This window comes from Phyllobates terribilis, unplaced genomic scaffold, assembly GCF_046119375.1.
Source record: "Phyllobates terribilis strain yellow unplaced genomic scaffold, ASM4611937v1 Scaffold_236__1_contigs__length_3049075, whole genome shotgun sequence".
NCBI classification, from domain to species: Eukaryota; Metazoa; Chordata; class Amphibia; order Anura; family Dendrobatidae; genus Phyllobates; species Phyllobates terribilis.
Genome location: NW_027362996.1, coordinates 1,970,647 through 1,993,105, shown reverse-complemented (window position 1 = coordinate 1,993,105; position 22,459 = coordinate 1,970,647). Strand labels below are relative to the sequence as shown.

Sequence of the window (22,459 nt, the reverse complement as noted above, 5' to 3'; positions counted from 1 at the left end):
CGTTCCATTGCCACATTCCATCTACTGCAGGCAGGATACCTGGCTGGCTGAATGTCGCTGAGAAGCTCACAGAGACCGCCATAAGCAACAGTTTAACAGAATGCCACAGACTAATCAACCAAACTTTTTGGGTTGGGTTCTCTTTTATAGTCTGCAGGCATTAAATGAAAGAAGTCAGTGTTCCAGCAGAAGGAGACAACGTTTCAGAAAAGGCATTGTAGCAAACCAAAAAAGACATTTTAAGCGCAGCAGAGTAACCAGCGCACATACCTGTTAGCTCAGGTGAGTTTAAAAGGCTGCTGTTGATAACAAGGGCATTTGCTAAATAGATGGTGTGTGTGCAACAATATACTGAAAGGTCAATTATATTGTGCAGCTTATCTCACCACCTGTAGTTATTTAGGTGAAAGCTCCAAAATGCTTGCCTAATATGTCTGTTTATCCAAAAGGAAGTAAAAAGGGAGAGCTAGAAAGATAGCATTGCATCACATTACATGGCAATGCAATGCACAGTTGCTGAAGTTGAACCAAAATGAGCTTGTAATCTGGCTTCTGCAACTTTGAACATGAAAAATCCAATGAGGAGAAGAAAAGCAAAGCCAAAGAGTCCATCCCCAAATCCGACAAACAAGCAAAATGAACAAAAAACATTGAATTCAATTCTTTCTGATTTTAGAAACTGCATTAAAGAAGGGGTGCACCGGTCCTGGAGATACTGCAATACCAGGTCAATGCGTGGAGTGGACAGAGCAAGCTCTTTTTCCATCTCCCTGTTCTAAAAATCCATTTAATATATGGTCCCCAGATAGGGGACGTATCAGATATTAAACTGATAAGAACAGATACTACACTTGATCTTAGCCAAAAGGCCGAGAAGCGATAACCAGAATTGGTTTCAAACTACGGAGCCACCCAAGGATCCTGAAAAGTCCATTTGTGGAGATGAGCTCCTGGACTCCCGTTAAGAAGACATGTTGTCAACCTCTAGATCCCTTACATGCCTGCACTTTTCGGCTTGCTGCTGCTGCAATCCACGCGTTTTAGATCTGCATAACTCCACGTCTTTAAACACAGCACCTTCACCCCCTGCTGTTCCCACCCGCCTCAACACCGTTGGAAGGGAGGAGAACCAATTAAGGCGGGGGGTGGGGTGGAACGAGCAGCTGTCTACCCTTAGCAGAAGGGCTCCTGATTACATACCTCTCCTGCTGCTGCTGCTGCTGGCTGTCCAGCAGCAGACTGAAGGTGGCTGCTGCTGTGCACAGGTATATAAAGGCTCAGAGCCTATTATGACACGCGCAGCCAGCGTTCCATTGCCACATTCCATCTACTGCAGGCAGGATACCTGGCTGGCTGAATGTCGCTGAGAAGCTCACAGAGACCGCCATAAGCAACAGTTTAACAGAATGCCACAGACTAATCAACCAAACTTTTTGGGTTGGGTTCTCTTTTATAGTCTGCAGGCATTAAATGAAAGAAGTCAGTGTTCCAGCAGAAGGAGACAACGTTTCAGAAAAGGCATTGTAGCAAACCAAAAAAGAAATTTTAAGCGCAGCAGAGTAACCAGCGCACATACCTGTTAGCTCAGGTGAGTTTAAAAGGCTGCTGTTGATAACAAGGGCATTTGCTAAATAGATGGTGTGTGTGCAACAATATACTGAAAGGTCAATTATATTGTGCAGCTTATCTCACCACCTGTAGTTATTTAGGTGAAAGCTCCAAAATGCTTGCCTAATATGTCTGTTTATCCAAAAGGAAGTAAAAAGGGAGAGCTAGAAAGATAGCATTGCATCACATTACATGGCAATGCAATGCACAGTTGCTTAAGTTGAACCAAAATGAGCTTGTAATCTGGCTTCTGCAACTTTGAACATGAAAAATCCAATGAGGAGAAGAAAAGCAAAGCCAAAAAGTCCATCCCCAAATCCGACAAACAAGCAAAATGAACAAAAAACATTGAATTCAATTCTTTCTGATTTTAGAAACTGCATTAAAGAAGGGGTGCACCGGTCCTGGAGATACTGCAATACCAGGTCAATGCGTGGAGTGGACAGAGCAAGCTCTTTTTCCATCTCCCTGTTCTAAAAATCCATTTAATATATGGTCCCCAGATAGGGGACGTATCAGATATTAAACTGATAAGAACAGATACTACACTTGATCTTAGCCAAAAGGCCGAGAAGCGATAACCAGAATTGGTTTCAAACTACGGAGCCACCCAAGGATCCTGAAAAGTCCATTTGTGGAGATGAGCTCCTGGACTCCCGTTAAGAAGACATGTTGTCAACCTCTAGATCCCTTACATGCCTGCACTTTTCGGCTTGCTGCTGCTGCAATCCACGCGTTTTAGATCTGCATAACTCCACCTCTTTAAACACAGCACCTTCACCCCCTGCTGTTCCCACCCGCCTCAACACCGTTGGAAGGGAGGAGAACCAATTAAGGCGGGGGGTGGGGTGGAACGAGCAGCTGTCTACCCTTAGCAGGAGGGCTCCTGATTACATACCTCTCCTGCTGCTGCTGCTGGCTGTCCAGCAGCAGACTGAAGGTGGCTGCTGCTGTGCACAGGTATATAAAGGCTCAGAGCCTATTATGACACGCGCAGCCAGCGTTCCATTGCCACATTCCATCTACTGCAGGCAGGATACCTGGCTGGCTGAATGTCGCTGAGAAGCTCACAGAGACCGCCATAAGCAACAGTTTAACAGAATGCCACAGACTAATCAACCAAACTTTTTGGGTTGGGTTCTCTTTTATAGTCTGCAGGCATTAAATGAAAGAAGTCAGTGTTCCAGCAGAAGGAGACAACGTTTCAGAAAAGGCATTGTAGCAAACCAAAAAAGAAATTTTAAGCGCAGCAGAGTAACCAGCGCACATACCTGTTAGCTCAGGTGAGTTTAAAAGGCTGCTGTTGATAACAAGGGCATTTGCTAAATAGATGGTGTGTGTGCAACAATATACTGAAAGGTCAATTATATTGTGCAGCTTATCTCACCACCTGTAGTTATTTAGGTGAAAGCTCCAAAATGCTTGCCTAATATGTCTGTTTATCCAAAAGGAAGTAAAAAGGGAGAGCTAGAAAGATAGCATTGCATCACATTACATGGCAATGCAATGCACAGTTGCTGAAGTTGAACCAAAATGAGCTTGTAATCTGGCTTCTGCAACTTTGAACATGAAAAATCCAATGAGGAGAAGAAAAGCAAAGCCAAAGAGTCCATCCCCAAATCCGACAAACAAGCAAAATGAACAAAAAACATTGAATTCAATTCTTTCTGATTTTAGAAACTGCATTAAAGAAGGGGTGCACCGGTCCTGGAGATACTGCAATACCAGGTCAATGCGTGGAGTGGACAGAGCAAGCTCTTTTTCCATCTCCCTGTTCTAAAAATCCATTTAATATATGGTCCCCAGATAGGGGACGTATCAGATATTAAACTGATAAGAACAGATTTTTTTTTTTTTTTTTTTCTTTTTTTTTTTTTTTTTCGAAAGCCCGAATTCGTGTACAAAACCCGAGTGCGCTTAAAAAAGTGACAAGTGCCACAAAAAAAGTGCACTAGGATGCTGGTATTCTTGAAACCCTCTCCAAAAGGAGAAGGGTCCCCCAAACCATTCCCCGTCCCTCCGAGCCAGAAGGCCACAGCGAGGAACAGGGACAAATAGCCACCTCCAGCCGGAGCCAGAGGCGACCCAATCTGACCCCCAGCACCTGCCCGAGTTCTCACCCGAGCAAGGCACTGGGAGCCAAAGACTGTGCTCCCCTCCCGGAAGAGGGGAGCCAACAACGCTCTCCTCCCGAAAGAGGAGAGCCAGGGGGGTTCAGGGGGGAGCGGAACCTGATGGCCACACACTCCCCCCCTAGACCTGCCAAGAGAGGAACCCGTAAGGGAACCGCATCCCGACAAAATCCTAGTAGGACGTGACACACGTGAATAAGTGGACACACAGTGACAAAGAAATTAAATAAATAGTGAAGGTTTCACAGTATAATACTGCCCGGACCTTCGACCGGGAATTGAAAAATTCCCCATCCTAAGGCCAGAAGGCCCGGAATAAGGGTGTGTGCGAAGAAAGAAAATTTAAAGTGCTTGTGCAAATGTGCCATAAACTCAAGTGGGGTTCCCAATCCCAGTGAGTTAAGGCACCCCAGGGTCACCACTCCTGGGGCACTTCACACTTCAGGCTTTCGATCTTCCCCGGCCCAATGGCGTCGATCCTGGGGGGCCATGCTTTCCACCAGATGACTATATTAGCCACCTGGCGTACTAACAAGCGCCTAAACCCCAGTGTGCATAATGTATCAATCTACTAGGGCGGCCAACATCCAAAACCGCCTTTTCGAAAGATACTACACTTGATCTTAGCCAAAAGGCCGAGAAGCGATAACCAGAATTGGTTTCAAACTACGGAGCCACCCAAGGATCCTGAAAAGTCCATTTGTGGAGATGAGCTCCTGGACTCCCGTTAAGAAGACATGTTGTCAACCTCTAGATCCCTTACATGCCTGCACTTTTCGGCTTGCTGCTGCTGCAATCCACGCGTTTTAGATCTGCATAACTCCACCTCTTTAAACACAGCACCTTCACCCCCTGCTGTTCCCACCCGCCTCAACACCGTTGGAAGGGAGGAGAACCAATTAAGGCGGGGGGTGGGGTGGAACGAGCAGCTGTCTACCCTTAGCAGGAGGGCTCCTGATTACATACCTCTCCTGCTGCTGCTGCTGCTGGCTGTCCAGCAGCAGACTGAAGGTGGCTGCTGCTGTGCACAGGTATATAAAGGCTCAGAGCCTATTATGACACGCGCAGCCAGCGTTCCATTGCCACATTCCATCTACTGCAGGCAGGATACCTGGCTGGCTGAATGTCGCTGAGAAGCTCACAGAGACCGCCATAAGCAACAGTTTAACAGAATGCCACAGACTAATCAACCAAACTTTTTGGGTTGGGTTCTCTTTTATAGTCTGCAGGCATTAAATGAAAGAAGTCAGTGTTCCAGCAGAAGGAGACAACGTTTCAGAAAAGGCATTGTAGCAAACCAAAAAAGAAATTTTAAGCGCAGCAGAGTAACCAGCGCACATACCTGTTAGCTCAGGTGAGTTTAAAAGGCTGCTGTTGATAACAAGGGCATTTGCTAAATAGATGGTGTGTGTGCAACAATATACTGAAAGGTCAATTATATTGTGCAGCTTATCTCACCACCTGTAGTTATTTAGGTGAAAGCTCCAAAATGCTTGCCTAATATGTCTGTTTATCCAAAAGGAAGTAAAAAGGGAGAGCTAGAAAGATAGCATTGCATCACATTACATGGCAATGCAATGCACAGTTGCTGAAGTTGAACCAAAATGAGCTTGTAATCTGGCTTCTGCAACTTTGAACATGAAAAATCCAATGAGGAGAAGAAAAGCAAAGCCAAAGAGTCCATCCCCAAATCCGACAAACAAGCAAAATGAACAAAAAACATTGAATTCAATTCTTTCTGATTTTAGAAACTGCATTAAAGAAGGGGTGCACCGGTCCTGGAGATACTGCAATACCAGGTCAATGCGTGGAGTGGACAGAGCAAGCTCTTTTTCCATCTCCCTGTTCTAAAAATCCATTTAATATATGGTCCCCAGATAGGGGACGTATCAGATATTAAACTGATAAGAACAGATACTACACTTGATCTTAGCCAAAAGGCCGAGAAGCGATAACCAGAATTGGTTTCAAACTACGGAGCCACCCAAGGATCCTGAAAAGTCCATTTGTGGAGATGAGCTCCTGGACTCCCGTTAAGAAGACATGTTGTCAACCTCTAGATCCCTTACATGCCTGCACTTTTCGGCTTGCTGCTGCTGCAATCCACGCGTTTTAGATCTGCATAACTCCACCTCTTTAAACACAGCACCTTCACCCCCTGCTGTTCCCACCCGCCTCAACACCGTTGGAAGGGAGGAGACCAATTAAGGCGGGGGGTGGGGTGGAACGAGCAGCTGTCTACCCTTAGCAGGAGGGCTCCTGATTACATACCTCTCCTGCTGCTGCTGCTGCTGGCTGTCCAGCAGCAGACTGAAGGTGGCTGCTGCTGTGCACAGGTATATAAAGGCTCAGAGCCTATTATGACACGCGCAGCCAGCGTTCCATTGCCACATTCCATCTACTGCAGGCAGGATACCTGGCTGGCTGAATGTCGCTGAGAAGCTCACAGAGACCGCCATAAGCAACAGTTTAACAGAATGCCACAGACTAATCAACCAAACTTTTTGGGTTGGGTTCTCTTTTATAGTCTGCAGGCATTAAATGAAAGAAGTCAGTGTTCCAGCAGAAGGAGACGTTTCAGAAAAGGCATTGTAGCAAACCAAAAAAGAAATTTTAAGCGCAGCAGAGTAACCAGCGCACATACCTGTTAGCTCAGGTGAGTTTAAAAGGCTGCTGTTGATAACAAGGGCATTTGCTAAATAGATGGTGTGTGTGCAACAATATACTGAAAGGTCAATTATATTGTGCAGCTTATCTCACCACCTGTAGTTATTTAGGTGAAAGCTCCAAAATGCTTGCCTAATATGTCTGTTTATCCAAAAGGAAGTAAAAAGGGAGAGCTAGAAAGATAGCATTGCATCACATTACATGGCAATGCAATGCACAGTTGCTGAAGTTGAACCAAAATGAGCTTGTAATCTGGCTTCTGCAACTTTGAACATGAAAAATCCAATGAGGAGAAGAAAAGCAAAGCCAAAGAGTCCATCCCCAAATCCGACAAACAAGCAAAATGAACAAAAAACATTGAATTCAATTCTTTCTGATTTTAGAAACTGCATTAAAGAAGGGGTGCACCGGTCCTGGAGATACTGCAATACCAGGTCAATGCGTGGAGTGGACAGAGCAAGCTCTTTTTCCATCTCCCTGTTCTAAAAATCCATTTAATATATGGTCCCCAGATAGGGGACGTATCAGATATTAAACTGATAAGAACAGATACTACACTTGATCTTAGCCAAAAGGCCGAGAAGCGATAACCAGAATTGGTTTCAAACTACGGAGCCACCCAAGGATCCTGAAAAGTCCATTTGTGGAGATGAGCTCCTGGACTCCCGTTAAGAAGACATGTTGTCAACCTCTAGAACCCTTACATGCCTGCACTTTTCGGCTTGCTGCTGCTGCAATCCACGCGTTTTAGATCTGCATAACTCCACCTCTTTAAACACAGCACCTTCACCCCCTGCTGTTCCCACCCGCCTCAACACCGTTGGAAGGGAGGAGAACCAATTAAGGCGGGGGGTGGGGTGGAACGAGCAGCTGTCTACCCTTAGCAGGAGGGCTCCTGATTACATACCTCTCCTGCTGCTGCTGCTGCTGGCTGTCCAGCAGCAGACTGAAGGTGGCTGCTGCTGTGCACAGGTATATAAAGGCTCAGAGCCTATTATGACACGCGCAGCCAGCGTTCCATTGCCACATTCCATCTACTGCAGGCAGGATACCTGGCTGGCTGAATGTCGCTGAGAAGCTCACACAGACCGCCATAAGCAACAGTTTAACAGAATGCCACAGACTAATCAACCAAACTTTTTGGGTTGGGTTCTCTTTTATAGTCTGCAGGCATTAAATGAAAGAAGTCAGTGTTCCAGCAGAAGGAGACAACGTTTCAGAAAAGGCATTGTAGCAAACCAAAAAAGAAATTTTAAGCGCAGCAGAGTAACCAGCGCACATACCTGTTAGCTCAGGTGAGTTTAAAAGGCTGCTGTTGATAACAAGGGCATTTGCTAAATAGATGGTGTGTGTGCAACAATATACTGAAAGGTCAATTATATTGTGCAGCTTATCTCACCACCTGTAGTTATTTAGGTGAAAGCTCCAAAATGCTTGCCTAATATGTCTGTTTATCCAAAAGGAAGTAAAAAGGGAGAGCTAGAAAGATAGCATTGCATCACATTACATGGCAATGCAATGCACAGTTGCTGAAGTTGAACCAAAATGAGCTTGTAATCTGGCTTCTGCAACTTTGAACATGAAAAATCCAATGAGGAGAAGAAAAGCAAAGCCAAAGAGTCCATCCCCAAATCCGACAAACAAGCAAAATGAACAAAAAACATTGAATTCAATTCTTTCTGATTTTAGAAACTGCATTAAAGAAGGGGTGCACCGGTCCTGGAGATACTGCAATACCAGGTCAATGCGTGGAGTGGACAGAGCAAGCTCTTTTTCCATCTCCCTGTTCTAAAAATCCATTTAATATATGGTCCCCAGATAGGGGACGTATCAGATATTAAACTGATAAGAACAGATACTACACTTGATCTTAGCCAAAAGGCCGAGAAGCGATAACCAGAATTGGTTTCAAACTACGGAGCCACCCAAGGATCCTGAAAAGTCCATTTGTGGAGATGAGCTCCTGGACTCCCGTTAAGAAGACATGTTGTCAACCTCTAGATCCCTTACATGCCTGCACTTTTCGGCTTGCTGCTGCTGCAATCCACGCGTTTTAGATCTGCATAACTCCACCTCTTTAAACACAGCACCTTCACCCCCTGCTGTTCCCACCCGCCTCAACACCGTTGGAAGGGAGGAGAACCAATTAAGGCGGGGGGTGGGGTGGAACGAGCAGCTGTCTACCCTTAGCAGGAGGGCTCCTGATTACATACCTCTCCTGCTGCTGCTGCTGGCTGTCCAGCAGCAGACTGAAGGTGGCTGCTGCTGTGCACAGGTATATAAAGGCTCAGAGCCTATTATGACACGCGCAGCCAGCGTTCCATTGCCACATTCCATCTACTGCAGGCAGGATACCTGGCTGGCTGAATGTCGCTGAGAAGCTCACAGAGACCGCCATAAGCAACAGTTTAACAGAATGCCACAGACTAATCAACCAAACTTTTTGGGTTGGGTTCTCTTTTATAGTCTGCAGGCATTAAATGAAAGAAGTCAGTGTTCCAGCAGAAGGAGACAACGTTTCAGAAAAGGCATTGTAGCAAACCAAAAAAGAAATTTTAAGCGCAGCAGAGTAACCAGCGCACATACCTGTTAGCTCAGGTGAGTTTAAAAGGCTGCTGTTGATAACAAGGGCATTTGCTAAATAGATGGTGTGTGTGCAACAATATACTGAAAGGTCAATTATATTGTGCAGCTTATCTCACCGCCTGTAGTTATTTAGGTGAAAGCTCCAAAATGCTTGCCTAATATGTCTGTTTATCCAAAAGGAAGTAAAAAGGGAGAGCTAGAAAGATAGCATTGCATCACATTACATGGCAATGCAATGCACAGTTGCTGAAGTTGAACCAAAATGAGCTTGTAATCTGGCTTCTGCAACTTTGAACATGAAAAATCCAATGAGGAGAAGAAAAGCAAAGCCAAAGAGTCCATCCCCAAATCCGACAAACAAGCAAAATGAACAAAAAACATTGAATTCAATTCTTTCTGATTTTAGAAACTGCATTAAAGAAGGGGTGCACCGGTCCTGGAGATACTGCAATACCAGGTCAATGCGTGGAGTGGACAGAGCAAGCTCTTTTTCCATCTCCCTGTTCTAAAAATCCATTTAATATATGGTCCCCAGATAGGGGACGTATCAGATATTAAACTGATAAGAACAGATACTACACTTGATCTTAGCCAAAAGGCCGAGAAGCGATAACCAGAATTGGTTTCAAACTACGGAGCCACCCAAGGATCCTGAAAAGTCCATTTGTGGAGATGAGCTCCTGGACTCCCGTTAAGAAGACATGTTGTCAACCTCTAGATCCCTTACATGCCTGCACTTTTCGGCTTGCTGCTGCTGCAATCCACGCGTTTTAGATCTGCATAACTCCACCTCTTTAAACACAGCACCTTCACCCCCTGCTGTTCCCACCCGCCTCAACACCGTTGGAAGGGAGGAGAACCAATTAAGGCGGGGGGTGGGGTGGAACGAGCAGCTGTCTACCCTTAGCAGGAGGGCTCCTGATTACATACCTCTCCTGCTGCTGCTGCTGCTGGCTGTCCAGCAGCAGACTGAAGGTGGCTGCTGCTGTGCACAGGTATATAAAGGCTCAGAGCCTATTATGACACGCGCAGCCAGCGTTCCATTGCCACATTCCATCTACTGCAGGCAGGATACCTGGCTGGCTGAATGTCGCTGAGAAGCTCACAGAGACCGCCATAAGCAACAGTTTAACAGAATGCCACAGACTAATCAACCAAACTTTTTGGGTTGGGTTCTCTTTTATAGTCTGCAGGCATTAAATAAAAGAAGTCAGTGTTCCAGCAGAAGGAGACAACGTTTCAGAAAAGGCATTGTAGCAAACCAAAAAAGAAATTTTAAGCGCAGCAGAGTAACCAGCGCACATACCTGTTAGCTCAGGTGAGTTTAAAAGGCTGCTGTTGATAACAAGGGCATTTGCTAAATAGATGGTGTGTGTGCAACAATATACTGAAAGGTCAATTATATTGTGCAGCTTATCTCACCACCTGTAGTTATTTAGGTGAAAGCTCCAAAATGCTTGCCTAATATGTCTGTTTATCCAAAAGGAAGTAAAAAGGGAGAGCTAGAAAGATAGCATTGCATCACATTACATGGCAATGCAATGCACAGTTGCTGAAGTTGAACCAAAATGAGCTTGTAATCTGGCTTCTGCAACTTTGAACATGAAAAATCCAATGAGGAGAAGAAAAGCAAAGCCAAAGAGTCCATCCCCAAATCCGACAAACAAGCAAAATGAACAAAAAACATTGAATTCAATTCTTTCTGATTTTAGAAACTGCATTAAAGAAGGGGTGCACCGGTCCTGGAGATACTGCAATACCAGGTCAATGCGTGGAGTGGACAGAGCAAGCTCTTTTTCCATCTCCCTGTTCTAAAAATCCATTTAATATATGGTCCCCAGATAGGGGACGTATCAGATATTAAACTGATAAGAACAGATACTACACTTGATCTTAGCCAAAAGGCCGAGAAGCGATAACCAGAATTGGTTTCAAACTACGGAGCCACCCAAGGATCCTGAAAAGTCCATTTGTGGAGATGAGCTCCTGGACTCCCGTTAAGAAGACATGTTGTCAACCTCTAGATCCCTTACATGCCTGCACTTTTCGGCTTGCTGCTGCTGCAATCCACGCGTTTTAGATCTGCATAACTCCACCTCTTTAAACACAGCACCTTCACCCCCTGCTGTTCCCACCCGCCTCAACACCGTTGGAAGGGAGGAGAACCAATTAAGGCGGGGGGTGGGGTGGAACGAGCAGCTGTCTACCCTTAGCAGGAGGGCTCCTGATTACATACCTCTCCTGCTGCTGCTGCTGCTGGCTGTCCAGCAGCAGACTGAAGGTGGCTGCTGCTGTGCACAGGTATATAAAGGCTCAGAGCCTATTATGACACGCGCAGCCAGCGTTCCATTGCCACATTCCATCTACTGCAGGCAGGATACCTGGCTGGCTGAATGTCGCTGAGAAGCTCACAGAGACCGCCATAAGCAACAGTTTAACAGAATGCCACAGACTAATCAACCAAACTTTTTGGGTTGGGTTCTCTTTTATAGTCTGCAGGCATTAAATGAAAGAAGTCAGTGTTCCAGCAGAAGGAGACAACGTTTCAGAAAAGGCATTGTAGCAAACCAAAAAAGAAATTTTAAGCGCAGCAGAGTAACCAGCGCACATACCTGTTAGCTCAGGTGAGTTTAAAAGGCTGCTGTTGATAACAAGGGCATTTGCTAAATAGATGGTGTGTGTGCAACAATATACTGAAAGGTCAATTATATTGTGCAGCTTATCTCACCACCTGTAGTTATTTAGGTGAAAGCTCCAAAATGCTTGCCTAATATGTCTGTTTATCCAAAAGGAAGTAAAAAGGGAGAGCTAGAAAGATAGCATTGCATCACATTACATGGCAATGCAATGCACAGTTGCTGAAGTTGAACCAAAATGAGCTTGTAATCTGGCTTCTGCAACTTTGAACATGAAAAATCCAATGAGGAGAAGAAAAGCAAAGCCAAAGAGTCCATCCCCAAATCCGACAAACAAGCAAAATGAACAAAAAACATTGAATTCAATTCTTTCTGATTTTAGAAACTGCATTAAAGAAGGGGTGCACCGGTCCTGGAGATACTGCAATACCAGGTCAATGCGTGGAGTGGACAGAGCAAGCTCTTTTTCCATCTCCCTGTTCTAAAAATCCATTTAATATATGGTCCCCAGATAGGGGACGTATCAGATATTAAACTGATAAGAACAGATACTACACTTGATCTTAGCCAAAAGGCCGAGAAGCGATAACCAGAATTGGTTTCAAACTACGGAGCCACCCAAGGATCCTGAAAAGTCCATTTGTGGAGATGAGCTCCTGGACTCCCGTTAAGAAGACATGTTGTCAACCTCTAGATCCCTTACATGCCTGCACTTTTCGGCTTGCTGCTGCTGCAATCCACGCGTTTTAGATCTGCATAACTCCACCTCTTTAAACACAGCACCTTCACCCCCTGCTGTTCCCACCCGCCTCAACACCGTTGGAAGGGAGGAGAACCAATTAAGGCGGGGGGTGGGGTGGAACGAGCAGCTGTCTACCCTTAGCAGGAGGGCTCCTGATTACATACCTCTCCTGCTGCTGCTGCTGCTGGCTGTCCAGCAGCAGACTGAAGGTGGCTGCTGCTGTGCACAGGTATATAAAGGCTCAGAGCCTATTATGACACGCACAGCCAGCGTTCCATTGCCACATTCCATCTACTGCAGGCAGGATACCTGGCTGGCTGAATGTCGCTGAGAAGCTCACAGAGACCGCCATAAGCAACAGTTTAACAGAATGCCACAGACTAATCAACCAAACTTTTTGGGTTGGGTTCTCTTTTATAGTCTGCAGGCATTAAATGAAAGAAGTCAGTGTTCCAGCAGAAGGAGACAACGTTTCAGAAAAGGCATTGTAGCAAACCAAAAAAGAAATTTTAAGCGCAGCAGAGTAACCAGCGCACATACCTGTTAGCTCAGGTGAGTTTAAAAGGCTGCTGTTGATAACAAGGGCATTTGCTAAATAGATGGTGTGTGTGCAACAATATACTGAAAGGTCAATTATATTGTGCAGCTTATCTCACCACCTGTAGTTATTTAGGTGAAAGCTCCAAAATGCTTGCCTAATATGTCTGTTTATCCAAAAGGAAGTAAAAAGGGAGAGCTAGAAAGATAGCATTGCATCACATTACATGGCAATGCAATGCACAGTTGCTGAAGTTGAACCAAAATGAGCTTGTAATCTGGCTTCTGCAACTTTGAACATGAAAAATCCAATGAGGAGAAGAAAAGCAAAGCCAAAGAGTCCATCCCCAAATCCGACAAACAAGCAAAATGAACAAAAAACATTGAATTCAATTCTTTCTGATTTTAGAAACTGCATTAAAGAAGGGGTGCACCGGTCCTGGAGATACTGCAATACCAGGTCAATGCGTGGAGTGGACAGAGCAAGCTCGTTTTCCATCTCCCTGTTCTAAAAATCCATTTAATATATGGTCCCCAGATAGGGGACGTATCAGATATTAAACTGATAAGAACAGATACTACACTTGATCTTAGCCAAAAGGCCGAGAAGCGATAACCAGAATTGGTTTCAAACTACGGAGCCACCCAAGGATCCTGAAAAGTCCATTTGTGGAGATGAGCTCCTGGACTCCCGTTAAGAAGACATGTTGTCAACCTCTAGATCCCTTACATGCCTGCACTTTTCGGCTTGCTGCTGCTGCAATCCACGCGTTTTAGATCTGCATAACTCCACCTCTTTAAACACAGCACCTTCACCCCCTGCTGTTCCCACCCGCCTCAACACCGTTGGAAGGGAGGAGAACCAATTAAGGCGGGGGGTGGGGTGGAACGAGCAGCTGTCTACCCTTAGCAGGAGGGCTCCTGATTACATACCTCTCCTGCTGCTGCTGCTGCTGGCTGTCCAGCAGCAGACTGAAGGTGGCTGCTGCTGTGCACAGGTATATAAAGGCTCAGAGCCTATTATGACACGCGCAGCCAGCGTTCCATTGCCACATTCCATCTACTGCAGGCAGGATACCTGGCTGGCTGAATGTCGCTGAGAAGCTCACAGAGACCGCCATAAGCAACAGTTTAACAGAATGCCACAGACTAATCAACCAAACTTTTTGGGTTGGGTTCTCTTTTATAGTCTGCAGGCATTAAATGAAAGAAGTCAGTGTTCCAGCAGAAGGAGACAACGTTTCAGAAAAGGCATTGTAGCAAACCAAAAAAGAAATTTTAAGCGCAGCAGAGTAACCAGCGCACATACCTGTTAGCTCAGGTGAGTTTAAAAGGCTGCTGTTGATAACAAGGGCATTTGCTAAATAGATGGTGTGTGTGCAACAATATACTGAAAGGTCAATTATATTGTGCAGCTTATCTCACCACCTGTAGTTATTTAGGTGAAAGCTCCAATATGCTTGCCTAATATGTCTGTTTATCCAAAAGGAAGTAAAAAGGGAGAGCTAGAAAGATAGCATTGCATCACATTACATGGCAATGCAATGCACAGTTGCTGAAGTTGAACCAAAATGAGCTTGTAATCTGGCTTCTGCAACTTTGAACATGAAAAATCCAATGAGGAGAAGAAAAGCAAAGCCAAAGAGTCCATCCCCAAATCCGACAAACAAGCAAAATTAACAAAAAACATTGAATTCAATTCTTTCTGATTTTAGAAACTGCAAAGAAGGGGTGCACCGGTCCTGGAGATACTGCAATACCAGGTCAATGCGTGGAGTGGACAGAGCAAGCTCTTTTTCCATCTCCCTGTTCTAAAAATCCATTTAATATATGGTCCCCAGATAGGGGACGTATCAGATATTAAACTGATAAGAACAGATTTTTTTTTTTTTTTTTTTTTTTTTTTTAAAACCACTCAGGTTTAGATATAAGCAAACAGTTAACCAGACTTCGTCATAAGTTATACTGCCACTTCATAAGCATCATTGTGGTTTCTTTATTAAAGTATTATTCAACAAAAATACAAACAAGTAATCCTATGCCAGAGACATTTCCAGAAAAAATATCAACGGTATTTAACCATATCCTGCCACTTAAGGTATTTCCACACACCTTCAGAATCTGTTCCACCACCACCACCTTCTCTTGTATCCCACAAATAGATTACATATAGTCTTGCTAAGATCAACCTAATACAATCATTTACTGTTAAATTTACTCTTTTAAACACACACAAATTTCTCACATCCCACAAGCTCTCCTGCACACACACCATAATAAACCACATCATCCTTTCTAGGCCACGACGACTAGCACCAAAACCAAACATAGCCACTCTCCAATCAATAAACTTCACACCAGCAACCCCTTTACACAGTCCACCCACACCTTTCCACACATCATACGCAAAATTACAATCCCACATAAGGTGCCTCACCGTCTCATTCGCTCCACAACCATCCCTTGGACATACTGCAGATCTTATGAGATCTCTTTTCTTCTGAAAATCCCTCACTGGCAAAATATTATGAAGGCCCATCCATACTATATCTCGCTGTCTATTCGACACACCTTGAATGCTTAACTTCTTCCATACCTGCGCAACTTCCATAGAACGCAATCCCACCACATTACTCTCACACTCATTCACACACATCTTCCCCATCACCTTCTTAACCAACATAAAGTCTTTCATTGCAACTGCTAACAAATCATTCTTCCTCACAAACTTCTCAATCAAACCATACCACTCAGGACACTTAAAAGCAACAGGCACATTCTTATCACGCTTCACCCAATTCAGACCATACAGCATCCATCCAGCCAAATACTTACACATAAATGCCCCTTTATTATTCTTCCCAATCAAAATGACCGTAGTCTTAATAAAATGCAATGTTAGAAACACTTCAATATTCGGAAACTTTAGTCCCCCATACAAATATTGCTTAAACAAAATCTCTCTCTTAAGTCTTTCCATCCTACTGCCCCAAAAAAACACAAAAATTAGTTTCTCCACTTTTTTAATTTTCCTATAGGGCACTGGAAAAATACAAGAAACATAAAGCAAAATAGGGAGAATAACAGCCTTAATAATAAGAACCTTCCCTACCAAAGACAAAGAACGTAACTTCCAAAAATTCATCTTCCGCACAATCCGCTCACCACATTCATCCCAACTCTCATAACCTTTCAAATCATCATTAAAAAAAACTCCCAACACTTTAATTGCACCATCCACACCAGCCACACCATCCATCTTAATCCTATTGTCATCAAAACATTTAAACATGCATTTGTTCCAATTCACACGAAACGCTGACGCGCCATAAAATAAATTCAACAACAATTTTACTCTCTCCATAGAGGCCACACTCTCACTCACCACTACTACATCATCCATATATCCTAAGACTTTCACAGTCATTCCACCACTCCCTGGCACTAACAAACCACGCACCACTTTCTCTTTCCGAATCATACACAGCAGTGGCTCAATCACACACACAAATAATACCGGTGACATGGGACAACCTTGCCTCACACCAGACCTAATACACACTTTCTCACTCAAAAACCCATTCACCAGAAATTCACTCATCACCTCCCCATACAATCCTCTCACGGCACGCACAAATTTCTCCGGAAAACCCATTCTACGCAAAACCTCAAATAGAAACACATGAGACACGCGATCAAACGCCTTTTCAAAGTCAACAGCCATCACCATACACTTCTGCTTTCTTACTTTACAATCCCACAACACATCTCTTAAAAGACACAGATTATCCGTCATACATCTACCAGGCACTGCACACACTTGATCTTTACCAATCACATCAGCTACAACTGTGGCACCCCAGGGGTCTGGTTTTCCACAGTAATGTAATGTTATGTCTGAGAGCAGGTGGGAGGTCCTTTGGTCAGGGATCCTGTGCATGCCACACCTCCTGCCCAGTCTTGGGAGGGGAAGAACTTCCCCTGTAAAAACCCGGGGCTGAGGCACGGAGAGTCAGACAAGGAGAGTGGAGAAGAGAAGCAGCATAGGAAACAGCAGAGTTACAAGGAGTCAGGGGCTGGCAGCTGCAGAGCTCGCCCTGACTAAGAAGATTCTTTACCGGACCCGGAGTCCGAGGCTGTGGGGACTAACTCCTACCCAGCAGCAGAATCCGTCAGGCAGGGGATTTCAGGTCCTCTGGCCCAGAAGCCCGAAGGCACGGTCACACGCGTGGGACCAGCACCGCCATCGTGGAGCGGAAGCCATTAGAAGGCCCCGAGTCACCGGCCATACGGGTGAGCACCACACGGTACACTCAGGGACGTGGGCTACTTACATCAGCTTCTAGCAAGGTAGCCAGAAGAGTACAGTCAGTTTGGGAGGCCTAAAACTACGCCTGGCCAGGGGAGATCCCATCTGCTCAAAGACTGACCAGGCCCCGTTTGCTAGCAAGTACTCCGGGAGGGTCTGTTGTTGTTACCAGTAAAGACCCTGAACTACACCGTACCGTCTCTGAGTGGTTCCTGCTACCCCCATCATCCACGTCGGCTGCCCTGAGGCCATACCCCTACCGTTGGGGGTTATACTATCACGCTGCACAATCCTACCACCGGCCTCAGCGGTCTGCCCTGCAGCAGCAGCTTCCTAGCTGCACTCAACGGGTGGCGTAGTCATCAACTATTTACTACTAATAGACTGCCGTCTAGTTTGACTCCCTGGGCACAGACCGGGTCACCGCCACGAGACTACAACCCTCCACTGATCCGGCTCCGGGTAGGCTCCCGCGTGCGCAACGCAGCGCGACACAGGCCCAGGGGCGCGTCAACTTTGGCGTAGTCGGCAGGATTTCGTGCCCGCAACCACCGGGTACTGCGTGCCTGAAAAGCAAAGACTGTTCAAACTTACCAGTGGTGAAGGTTTCCCGCCATCCGGCGCCATCTTCTACCTTCTTCCCGCCATCCGCGAAGGTTTCCCGCCATCCGGCGCCATCTTCGACCTTCTTCCCGCCATCCGTGGAGTTTTCCCGCCATTGGACGCCATCTTGAGGACGCCGCGCGGGAAGAAGAGGGGCGTGGACTCCGAAAGCGCGCGAGAACTGAAGCCCCGCCTCACGTCCGGACGTTGCGTAAGGTCCTGGAAGGAGCCCAGCAGACGCCGACGTCACAGGAGCGCGACGGAAGGTCCTCAACCCTGACGATCCACTGCGGAGCCGCGGCCTACGGAAGAGGATCATCGCAAGGTAGGCCACGGTCCACTAGGGGGGAGGAAGATGTCGGATACGGAGGAGAGCTTCACTGCCTCAACCCCCGCCAGCGCTACCGCTGCTGCAGTTATGCCCTTCACCATGCCCTATATCCCGGGAGCAGCTTGGCTACCCCAGTACTCAGGGGAGTCACATACCCTGCATGACTTTAGAGAAAAGCTGGATAGCCTCTTCCAGGTGTACCCCCTCACAGAAGAACAAAAAGTGAGCATCCTGGTGGCCCAACTAACCGGGGCAGCCAAAAGGGAAGTAAAATCCTGGCCACCTGGGAGGAAGACTGTCGCAGGGATACTAACCCGGCTGAAGGACACCTTTGATACCCGCACCTCAGCCGAGATTAAGCTTAGATTCTACGGGTGCAAGCAGCGAGCGCATGAGAGTATAAGGGACTATGCACTAAACCTACAAGAGGCCCTGAGGGCCATAAAGCAGACCGACCCTGATGGGGTGGGAAACGAGGACAGGCTATTGACTGAACAATTTATAGAGGGTTTATATTGCAATGCCCACCGAACCCAGTTGCGGGCAATGGCCTTACAGGATCCCCATCTGGACTTTGCACAGTTCAAGGATAGAGCTATCCGGGTGCTCCGAGAACCAGCACCGGGTGGCGTTGTTACCCACAGGCGCCCAGCTATCACTTACCACCAGGAGGCGGCGCCCTTGTCGGCAGGGCCTGTGGGAGCTGATGCGCAGGCTTTGGACAATGACCCGGCTCCAGACCTACACCATCAGGTCCAAGAGCTAGCTAAGAGCGTTGCTGCGCTAACCCGAACTGTGCAGTCTTTACAGGTTTCCACCCCAGGGAAGATCCAGCTGGCATCCGGACTGGAGGACATCCCGTGGCGTCGACCAAGGAGGATCCCACCGGCCAGAGGAAGACCCAGTGACCGATACAGCGAGGACGGACGACCCATCTGCCGCCGCTGCAATCAACCCGGACATATGGAAAGGTACTGTTCTTTAAACGGGCACAACCTGGGGTAGAGGGCCAACCCCCAGGAAAAAGATCACCAGGCCCATCGAACTGGCGCGACAGATATGTGGGAGGACGTCCAGTCTTGCCTGTGGTACTGGATGGCATTCCCATGAGTGCCCTACTGGATACCGGGTCACAGGTCACCACCATCCCGTACGTGCTCTTCAAGCAGTACTGGAATGACTCGGATATTACCCGCTACCCTGACGACGACTTGAGTATCATCGCCAGCAATGGCCAGCCCGTGCCACAGATCGGATTTAAAGAGGTGACCCTCAAAATCGGTAGAGTCGAACTGGCCGCACAGGGACTGATCATTGTAGATATTGATAAACATGAGAGTCACCCAAAAATAACTCTAGGAACTAACGTAATTGAAAATTGTCTTGCAGAGGTGATTTTCCTTTTACAGCAGGTTGCCAAGAACGCCAGCTCCGGCGAGCAGCGGGTGCTCCAGAAAGAGATCCGGGCACTGATGCAACGGCAACAAGTGGAACTCTCCGGCGGTGAGATTGGTAGCGTAAGAATGTGTGACCCTTTTCCTATTGCCATGCCCCCAAAAAGTGAAATGATGATTTGGTGCCGGGCAGCTATTGGTCTGAGAGGTAGAGATTACCAGGCAATGGTAGAACCAGTTTACTCAGACAGTAGGCCCACCATTTTGACAGCACGGGGGGTGGTCAATGTACGCCATGGGAGGGTGCCCATTCGCATAATAAATATCGGGGAGAGGGAAGTGTACCTGCCCCGGTATGCCACGCTAGCCAAATTATATACCACTAATCAAAATTCTATACAATCTGTGGAACCCTTGCCTCCATCTCACCCGGAGGAAGGTAACGGCTCTAAGAAAGACATGGAGGACTGGTGTCAGCAACTACATTTGGGTACTGATTCCACTCCCTCACATCAGAAACAAGGAGTCTATCGGGTGGTTCAAGAGTATGAGAGAGTGTTTAGTAAACACCCGTTAGACTTCGGGCGAGTCAAGGGGGTAGAACACCGCATCCCCACGGGAGATCATCCTCCCATAAAAGAGAGGTATCGACCCGTACCCCCTGCACATTACCAACACGCCAAGGGGATGTTTAGAGACATGAAGGAGGCTGGGGTAATCCGGGATAGCTGTAGCCCCTGGGCAGCCCCACTAGTTTTAGTCAAAAAGAAAGACAACACCATGAGGATGTGTGTAGATTACCGGAAAATCAACCGTATCACACACAAGGATGCGTACCCCTTACCAAGGATAGAGGAGTCATTGGCTGCTTTAAGATCTGCTAACTTCTTCTCTACCTTGGATCTCACTAGCGGGTACTGGCAGGTTCCTGTAGCAGAGGCGGACCGGGAGAAGACCGCATTCACCACCCCGATGGGACTTAGCGAGTTCACCTGCATGCCGTTCGGACTCTGCAACGCCCCAGGAACCTTCCAACGATTAATGGAGTGCTGTCTGGGCCACAGAAACTTCGAGACGGTCCTGTTGTACCTGGACGATGTCATCGTATACTCCAAAACTTATGAGGACCACCTGAAACACCTGGCGGAGGTGTTCGAAGCTCTGGCGAGTTACGGCCTAAAGGTGAAACCCTCCAAGTGTCACCTCCTGAAACCAAAGGTGCAATACCTGGGACACGTGGTGAGCGCTGACGGAGTGGCTCCCGACCCCGATAAGATCACCGCAATTAAGGGATGGCCAAGCCCCTCCAGCGTAAAAGAAGTGCGGCAGTTCCTAGGGTTGGTAGGCTACTACCGAAGGTTTATTCCCGGTTTCACCAAAAAGGCAGCGCCTATGCAGGACCTCCTGATAGGCCAGTCCCGAAAGGCCAAGAACCAGAAGCCGCCCTTCAAATGGGAAGAGCTAGAAGAAGAGTCCTTCCGCCAGCTGAAGATGGCCCTCACGGGGGATGAAATCTTGGCGTACCCGGACTATAGCCAGCCCTTCATCCTCTACACCGACGCCAGTAACATCGGGCTAGGAGCCGTACTGTCCCAGATTCAGCAGGGGAGAGAACGAGTAATCTCCTATGCCAGCCGAAAACTGCGACCCACCGAAAGGAACCCCGAGAATTACAGCTCATTTAAGCTAGAGTTCCTGGCCGTGGTATGGGCAGTCACCGAGCGCTTTAGGCATTACCTCGCTTCTTCCCGGTTCACCGTATACACGGATAACAACCCGTTGACACACCTGGACACGGCAAGACTCGGTGCCCTGGAGCAGAGGTGGATGGCCCGTCTGTCCAACTACGAGTTCACAATCAAATACCGGGCAGGACGCTCCAATACTAACGCGGATGCCCTGTCCAGGATGCCCAACCTGCCGGACGAAGGAGAAGATCCGGAGGGACTGGAAGAAGTTGAACTCCCTGCGTTCCACCGTCATGGGACTATCCAGTATTCCCACCGGGTAAGGGGTAAGCAGGCTGCTACGTTGAACCCCTTACCCCACTACAACTGGGCGGAAACGCAAGACAGCGACCCTGCCGTCCGACTGGTGAAGGAGATGCTGACTCGGCCGGAGGCTCGCCTTGAACCAGACGCTCCGGAGGAAGCCAAACAACTATGGGCGGAGAAGAGTCGACTATTCTTTTACAAGGGGAAGTTGTGCCGCAGAATGGTCAACTCCCGGACGCATGAACTACTCTGGCAAGTAGTGGTGCCACGAAGAGACGCAGCCATGGTGATGGAGGCATACCACGACGGAGCTGGACACTTCGGGTGGAAAAAGCTGGAGTTCCTGCTGCGCGAGCGGTTCCACTGGGTAGGCATGAGGGGAACCATCGAGAAGTGGTGCAGAGACTGTGGCCCGTGCAATCTGAGAAGGAAGGACCGGGCCAGCCAGAAGACTCCCCTGCAGTCCATCGTCACCCGGCAACCGTTGGAACTGGTAGCCTTGGATCATGTAAAACTGACCCCAAGCAGAAGTGGCTACGTCTACGCGTTAACCATCGTGGATCATTACTCCCGGTTCTTGGTTGTCGTCCCCGTCAAGGACTTAACGGCTCAAACAGCAGCTAGAGCCTTCCAGCAGCACTTCTGCCGTCCACACGGGTACCCGGACCAAGTGCTGACGGACCAGGGACCTGCCTTTGAAGCGGAGGTCTTCCAGGAATTCTGCAATCTGTATGGCTGCCGGAAGATAAGGACGACACCCTACCATCCGCAAACTAATGGACTTTGTGAAAAAATGAACCAGGTGGTAATGGATCTGCTAAAAACATTGCCCCTGGAAGAACGCAGTCTGTGGCCTGAGAAGTTGCCCGATCTGGTGGACCTATACAACCACATCCCGGTAGGTTCCACCAACTGTACCC

The 22,459-nt window shown here is 47.3% G+C and overlaps 9 non-coding genes and 3 pseudogenes across 9 annotated transcripts; all 12 read right to left on the bottom strand.

Annotated features, from left to right (window-relative positions):
• Positions 1–690: 690 nt before the first annotated feature.
• LOC141215740 (U2 spliceosomal RNA) lies at positions 691–881 on the bottom strand. Its single transcript, XR_012284793.1, has one exon. It is a non-coding gene; the product is annotated as a U2 spliceosomal RNA (small nuclear RNA).
• Positions 882–1,996: 1,115 nt separating this feature from the next.
• LOC141215738 (U2 spliceosomal RNA) lies at positions 1,997–2,187 on the bottom strand. Its single transcript, XR_012284791.1, has one exon. It is a non-coding gene; the product is annotated as a U2 spliceosomal RNA (small nuclear RNA).
• A 1,112-nt stretch (positions 2,188–3,299) lies between these two features.
• On the bottom strand, positions 3,300–3,501 carry LOC141216861 (U2 spliceosomal RNA; annotated as a pseudogene).
• A 794-nt stretch (positions 3,502–4,295) lies between these two features.
• LOC141216969 (U2 spliceosomal RNA) lies at positions 4,296–4,387 on the bottom strand (annotated as a pseudogene).
• A 1,115-nt stretch (positions 4,388–5,502) lies between these two features.
• On the bottom strand, positions 5,503–5,693 carry LOC141215737 (U2 spliceosomal RNA). Its single transcript, XR_012284790.1, has one exon. It is a non-coding gene; the product is annotated as a U2 spliceosomal RNA (small nuclear RNA).
• Positions 5,694–6,804: 1,111 nt separating this feature from the next.
• On the bottom strand, positions 6,805–6,995 carry LOC141215736 (U2 spliceosomal RNA). The gene has a single exon (XR_012284789.1). It is a non-coding gene; the product is annotated as a U2 spliceosomal RNA (small nuclear RNA).
• A 1,115-nt stretch (positions 6,996–8,110) lies between these two features.
• On the bottom strand, positions 8,111–8,301 carry LOC141215735 (U2 spliceosomal RNA). Its single transcript, XR_012284788.1, has one exon. It is a non-coding gene; the product is annotated as a U2 spliceosomal RNA (small nuclear RNA).
• A 1,112-nt stretch (positions 8,302–9,413) lies between these two features.
• On the bottom strand, positions 9,414–9,604 carry LOC141215734 (U2 spliceosomal RNA). The gene has a single exon (XR_012284787.1). It is a non-coding gene; the product is annotated as a U2 spliceosomal RNA (small nuclear RNA).
• A 1,115-nt stretch (positions 9,605–10,719) lies between these two features.
• Positions 10,720–10,910, bottom strand: LOC141215733 (U2 spliceosomal RNA). The gene has a single exon (XR_012284786.1). It is a non-coding gene; the product is annotated as a U2 spliceosomal RNA (small nuclear RNA).
• A 1,115-nt stretch (positions 10,911–12,025) lies between these two features.
• Positions 12,026–12,216, bottom strand: LOC141215732 (U2 spliceosomal RNA). Its single transcript, XR_012284785.1, has one exon. It is a non-coding gene; the product is annotated as a U2 spliceosomal RNA (small nuclear RNA).
• A 1,115-nt stretch (positions 12,217–13,331) lies between these two features.
• Positions 13,332–13,522, bottom strand: LOC141216481 (U2 spliceosomal RNA). The gene has a single exon (XR_012285513.1). It is a non-coding gene; the product is annotated as a U2 spliceosomal RNA (small nuclear RNA).
• Positions 13,523–14,634: 1,112 nt separating this feature from the next.
• Positions 14,635–14,851, bottom strand: LOC141216812 (U2 spliceosomal RNA; annotated as a pseudogene).
• Positions 14,852–22,459: the final 7,608 nt, after the last annotated feature.